At 45.6% G+C, this 6137-nt stretch overlaps 1 long non-coding RNA gene across 1 annotated transcript; it reads right to left on the reverse strand.

The window, feature by feature from the left end:
- Positions 1-295: 295 nt before the first annotated feature.
- On the reverse strand, positions 296-5584 carry LOC132691625 (uncharacterized). The gene is made up of 3 exons (XR_009615903.3): positions 5229-5584; positions 2523-2657; positions 296-624 (listed from the first exon to the last, which is right to left on the reverse strand). It is a non-coding gene; the product is annotated as an uncharacterized LOC132691625 (long non-coding RNA).
- Between the last annotated feature and the right edge of the window lie 553 nt (positions 5585-6137).

Raw genomic sequence — 6137 nt, forward strand, 5'->3', positions numbered from 1 at the left:
GGGGGATGGGAGGGGGGAGCACGGAGCAGTCCAGGGTAGCGGGACGCAGCAGAAAGGATCCAGGGGCCTTTTGTGGCACATTGGCCGATGGGCAAACACCTGGCTTAACAGCTGGGCCAGCTCAGTAGCCTGGCCTGACGACACTGTACCTACACGGGCTTTTCAACGCACCTGGAGTTTTGCCAGTTGCATCTCTGATTCTGATGTATGAATCAGAAATGCTGCCTCACAGGCATCTCCCAGCTTAAAAAATTCTCCAAAAGAAAAGGAATAAATTTTGAAGAACGACACTCTCCCAAATTAGCCTAAGCATTTAGTAACACTCCCATTGAGAAGATGTGGAAAGTAAAGGTCAGAACTCATCCAAAGTTCCCCGGGTGGCCAAATGACCAAGTTAGCACAGAAACCCACATTTGTCTGGCTCCAAAGCCTGCGCCTTTTTCCACTGCACCAAACGAAAGCCAGGTCTGGAGAGGATATAGCTCAGGTTCAAGGCAGGGGCATCCAGATGGGCTTTGAAAAGGGCCCTTTGGTCACCTGGAGGAGAAGACCGTTCTCATTACCTTTTTCCTTGGTAGGGAGGTTGAAGACTGTGTGACAGACAGGATACAGGACACCAGGAGTCTGGGGAAAAAGAGAAATAGATTAGATTAAAAACGGAGTTGGCTGGGTGCAAATTAGTTAACCTCTAATCAATGGGATAAATAGCAGGATGTAATTAACCACTGCTTAAAGAGAACCCTGGGTATTTCCCTCAGTGAGCAAACCCCTGGGGATTGTTATGCTAATCGCAGCTGAAAAGGTAGAGAGAGGGACAATTCTTATCTGGAAAAGAATAGAGCAGGTTTAGCTGTTTTCCTTTTGTAGGTTGATGCCGGCTGGCCCAAATCATTTCTTTCAAAAAACAAAAATTGGATTAAGCAGCAGATTAGGTTGTATGGAAGAGAATTTGCACTGTAGGAGGGGCAGATCCTGGCGCAGAACATGGAGGCAGTGTCGTGACCAGGGTGCGTGGGCAGGTGGGGCTGTCATTCTGCAGGAGCTTCTGGGGACTCCAGCCCACGGAAAAGCTTGAGGGAGAGAGCAGAGACCTTTTGCTCCCCCTCGCCTCTGCTTCTCCCTTGGTTCCTTTGCAGGGCTGGTAATCTGAGCATCCTATCCAGCTGGGAGAGGCTGTTCATGCCCTGACCCCAGAAAACGATGATTTCAACTGGAGTGAACCGATCAATCTCCTGCACTGTCAAAGGCCTTTTGCTTTTTGCTAAAATTGGTAATTAAAGGTGGAAATTTTTCATTCATGAGTTGTTGGTTCTTGGCCTCTCCCTTCTGTCTACCTGAAAACTCAGAAATAAGGACTTCAGGGTTTCTAAATGATTAAGGGTTTCTAAAGCCACTGATTGGCTAAGTGGGACCGGTTTGTCACTCAAGCAAAGCTCAAATTGAAACTCTGATACCCTTCCTTGCACTACCCAGTACCTGCTCAAGCTGTGATATGGTTATCAAGGGAATCAGGATACAGCATCCCCAAATATGCCACTTTGGCATAAGGATTGTTTTGAGCTGAAGGCAATTGAAAAAAAAAAAACAACAGACAGAAGAAGAGCTCTCTGTTCCCTTTCCCATCTGCCTAAAAGTAGCACATAAATTTCCCTTGTGCGGGTGGCTCCTTCCATATAAGGAAGGGGAGAACAATCCTTAACCACCAGAGACAGAGGTGGCACCAAGATGAGTCTGTACAAATCTTAATAAACAATCTTTATCTAACGTTAGTTTCCTCCCATAGATTTCCTAGTTGTCTTTCCATAACTTATCAGCCCTAGAAGCCCAACCACCCTTTGTGTAGTCATTTATCTACAATTTGTTACCCTTTGTTAAAATGGCATTGAAGTCCTTAAGTTTAACCACTTCTTTAGTTTTCATTTCTCTGTGAAGCCCCTGTGCATGTAAAAAAAAAAAAAAAACAAACCCACAAAACAAAACCCAAAATAAACAAGAACAACAACAAAAAACCCCAACTAACATCAATTAAAATTAAATGCTTTTTCTCTTGTTAACCTATCTTTGTCAGTTTAATTTGCAAGCCCCAGGTACAAACCTAAGAGGGTAGAGGAAAGATTTTTTTCATCTCCTACAGTTTTGATGAGAGTTAACCAACTGTTACACAAATAAAACCTCAATGAAGCCAAAACATGGAAGCAAAGAATAGCATAAACATCTAATAGTAAGGACACACACTCCCCACACTTACTGGGCAGGAAGGACCATGCCCAGGACCGTCTGCAGATTGAATGTGGGGTATCAGTGGATAATGGTGATCTGGAGCTAAGGTAGCAACTATGGTAGCAAGTAGGTAGAATGACATAGGTTTTCTTGGTTGTTTTGTTTTGTTTTTACTGTTTCTCTAATGAATAATGCTCCAAAGTCCAAGATTTTCTGTGATAGTCTTAATTTGGGGCTGTTCTGATTGCTTTCGATTAAAGAAGATTTATAAAACATATAAACAAATGTGATTTCATGTTTACCTCTTGGTAAGAATTTTTATAGAAATAATTTCATAAGTCCAAAAATCTTTTCTGAGCATGTACTCGACATTTGATTAGGCAAATATGTTCACCAAGGCTGGGTCCTTAGAAAGGTGATTTTGATATTTTGTTGTCCTAAAAAAAAAAAAAAGTATTACATTATTTTTCCTAGTTTTATAGATGGTAAAATTAAGATCTAGAACAACTGACTTGCTTGCGATGACGTCACTGTCACTAGAGTCAGGCCCACACTTAGGTTACCTGGCATCTAAGGTCAGCTCACTGTCCAAGGCATAGATTTTCTACAGAGTTTTTGCATCATCTTGGCTCTCTTGTAGCTTCAGACCAATCGCTCATCTATTTTTAGCAGGCAAAACCACTGGGGAAGAGAGAGGTTAACAAATGAAAGGAAAAGATGTAAGGCACAAGGACAGAATGAATGTCAGAGGTGGGATAAAAGTTAAAAAAGAAAAAAAAAAAAGGACCTAACAGAGAAGTCAAGGATAACATTTAAGTAGATGAAATGCATTTTATTCGCACTGGCCTTTTCCTTCCATTTCCCTAATCCCGCAGCACTGTGCAATCCCTTTCTTTTCTGAATCCCCCTGGCATTTTATTTGTTTTTCCCTAATGATATTTATTAGATCCTTGCAATAACGTACGGTGACATTCACACCCTGAGTAGCCCGACTGAATTATAAACTCTTTGAAATTATAGTCAGTATTTTGGATAAGTTTGTTTCCCCCACCTTATTTCATGTGTTTGTTGAATAAATGTTATCAAGCTACTTGGGATATTAGCACTTGACAAAAAACATCTAAATAAAAACTACCAACTTTGCTCTCCATGAGCAAAAGAGGGCCAGATAGGAGTTAGAGACTGTTCCTGGTCTTGGGAATTTAGTGTGCCAGGCTCTGGGGAGGGAAAGGAGAAGGCTGCTGAGGTTTGGGCTTGGGGTTGACAGGAGGCTCTCCTGTGCAGATTCACACAGGGTGGGAAATGGACTAGACCTTAAAAACTGCCCTGCCCCAACTCTTCCATTTGCAGATGAGGAAACTGAGACCCATGGAGATTGTCTTGCCCAAGATCACAAAGCCACATGGTAGCATAGCCTGGATTGAATAGTTTTCAAATAGATTAATGAACCAAGCAATGTATTGAAACCTTTCTTCAGAGACCCTAAGGTTAGAAACCTAGCATTTTAAATCATTAGCAAGTGCTATAGCATTATGCATAGAAAGTAAATGTGACAAAGTCAGGTCTAAAACTTGAGGCTATGTTTTTGACATTGCTTGGTGATGTTCAGTCCAAATGCTGAAGAACATTCCATTGCTTTTGAGTTCTGACTTGATGAGCAGAGGTGGGCAGGGAAGGACAGACATGCCTCAATTCCATTTGTGTATGTTGCCTAAGAACATGCAGGGGACACACACTTTTCTGCTTTGAGGAGCATGAAGACAGCTTTCCAGTCCTTTTGAGCGTTCTCACTGCCAGAGGAGAAGCTTCCCAATCAGCTGATGTAGGAAGCCTAACCAACAGGTCCTTGCAAAGCAGATCATTTCCGTTCCAAGTGAGAGTAATGAGCAAGGTAACTTCTCTGCTCAGGAAAGAGGAATCCACAGACCCTTTCTTTCCAATGCCACCTTGATTAATTCATTAATGGGTTTTCAGGCAAGTTTTATTCAGGCACTTTGGGACAGGGCAGTGAGTCAGAGGTTGGCATCGAAACCAGAATAGAAGCCATAGTCCTCTCTGGGGACCCTACTCTGGGCTTTAAATTCCCAGATCACACAACAACCTAATTGGAAAGAAATGTTCTTAAACAAGAGCAGGGGTTTTGCCAGGTCTGCCAGGGACTAATAAGGTCGGTCTAAGGACTGTCTGATGAAAGAGAAGTTGGATTTACATGTCACAGCGAATTTTTAAAGTATTTTCACCCGGAGGGTTACTGCTGAATATAAATAAAATCTCTCTCCGTGGGCAATCCCACACCAACTCCTGCAGATATGCCTTCCTTAATTAAATTAACTTTGAAATGACATTCAAACAATGTCTTCCTGCCAAACGCCTTTGTTTTCTCCAAGATCTACCTTATTGACAAGCTGTTTCACGAGGTTCCTTTGTAAACTGATTGTTTCCCACTCCCAGCCTGCACATTAATTGGAGAGGAGTTTTGACGTCTCTATAGCCGGTATCAGATAGCTCTCACATTGCATTCATTTAACCGTGTACCAAATGGCCGGCACACTTACAATACCAAAAATTAAAAATGAAAAAAAAAATTATCTAGGGTGCTTACAGAGAACCGGATAAATACAAAATTTAAATTTCATCTGCTGAAATTCACACGCCTGAAGGCTCCGGAATTTCCCAAGTTGAGGAAAGAATTTTTTTTTTTATTAGTCTCTCAAAAATCAGGCATTCGCATTTGCAATTAAAGCTGCTGCTGGCTTAAATACATTAAGTCCGAAGCTGCGGCTCCCCTCCAGGGTGCGGGCGCGCAGGCGCGGGCACGCAGACGTGGACACACACACACACACACACACACACACGCCCGCCCACACCACCTTCCTTGTGAATTGCCTGCGGGATTTATGGGCTTCGCCACCACGGATTACTGTCAGGTGCAGAAAGCAAGCCTTTGTCCTTGGGCATTTTCCTGCCCCCCCCCCCCCCCCGCTCCCCCGGATTTGACGGTTATTTACCGGCCACGTGAGCGCTGGGCGGGGGTCGGGCAGGGGAAACAAAGGCTAGCTGAGCGCGGCCAGTGTGGCCCAGGGACCGCTCCCCAGCTCCTGCGACACGTGTGACATTAGCCCAGACCTGCCTCCGACTGAGAGGCTCCTCCAAGAGAAATCTCGTTCAAGCCCTTATAAAAGTGTCGGCGTTTCTTGAGGCCAGGAGAGCGCTCAGTCAGCGGGCCGGGCAAAGCCGGGTTCCTGGGCCGCCCCGGACCTCCGGGACTTGGGCGGCTTCTTGGAAAGGGCGCACACTCCTGGTGTACCAGTGAGAGCGAGTGTTTAGACAGAGCCTTGCTGCCGCTCAGCAAATGAGAAACCGGACACAGGCCCCCTTTGCCCTCAGGAGGAAGTACAAACCCCTCCCCAACGGAGAGGTCACGCAGTGAGCCTTTGGCTGCTGACCTCCCCACCCGGAGTGCCTGGCGCCCAAGGGCCTGCCTCCCCGAGGCCTCGGTCGGTGCGCCGTTGTGGCCCCCTCCAGGGCTCCGATTAGCAGCAGCGTGCCTTGGGCGTTAAAATTTCGGAGGCACCGAAAAGTGATCAAAAATGCAGTGCTTTTTAAAACAAAATTAATTGCAAAAAATTTATATGAACAAATTATTAAATGCTAAGTAGAAACCGGATCAGTGCAGTGCCGTGCTGAGCCATTTTGTAATCCGAGGTAAAAGGAAGATCCCCTACTTGACCTGAGCCCGGGTATCAGGGGATTCGCGGCGCAGTAGGAGGGGAGCGCGGGTGGTAGGCCTCGGAAGCCGGGGGGCCCCCTCCCGAGGCCCGGCTGGGGAGTGGAGGAGGGGTCCTGGGGGCCCGGAGATGAGAGCTCCAGGGAACCGCTCTGCTAGTAACAAAGGCGGAGCGGAAGGCCGGGTTTGG

The sequence above is a fragment of the Panthera onca genome, chromosome B1 (genome assembly GCF_046562875.1).
Source record: "Panthera onca isolate mPanOnc1 chromosome B1, mPanOnc1 haplotype 2, whole genome shotgun sequence".
Classification (NCBI taxonomy): Eukaryota; Metazoa; Chordata; class Mammalia; order Carnivora; family Felidae; genus Panthera; species Panthera onca.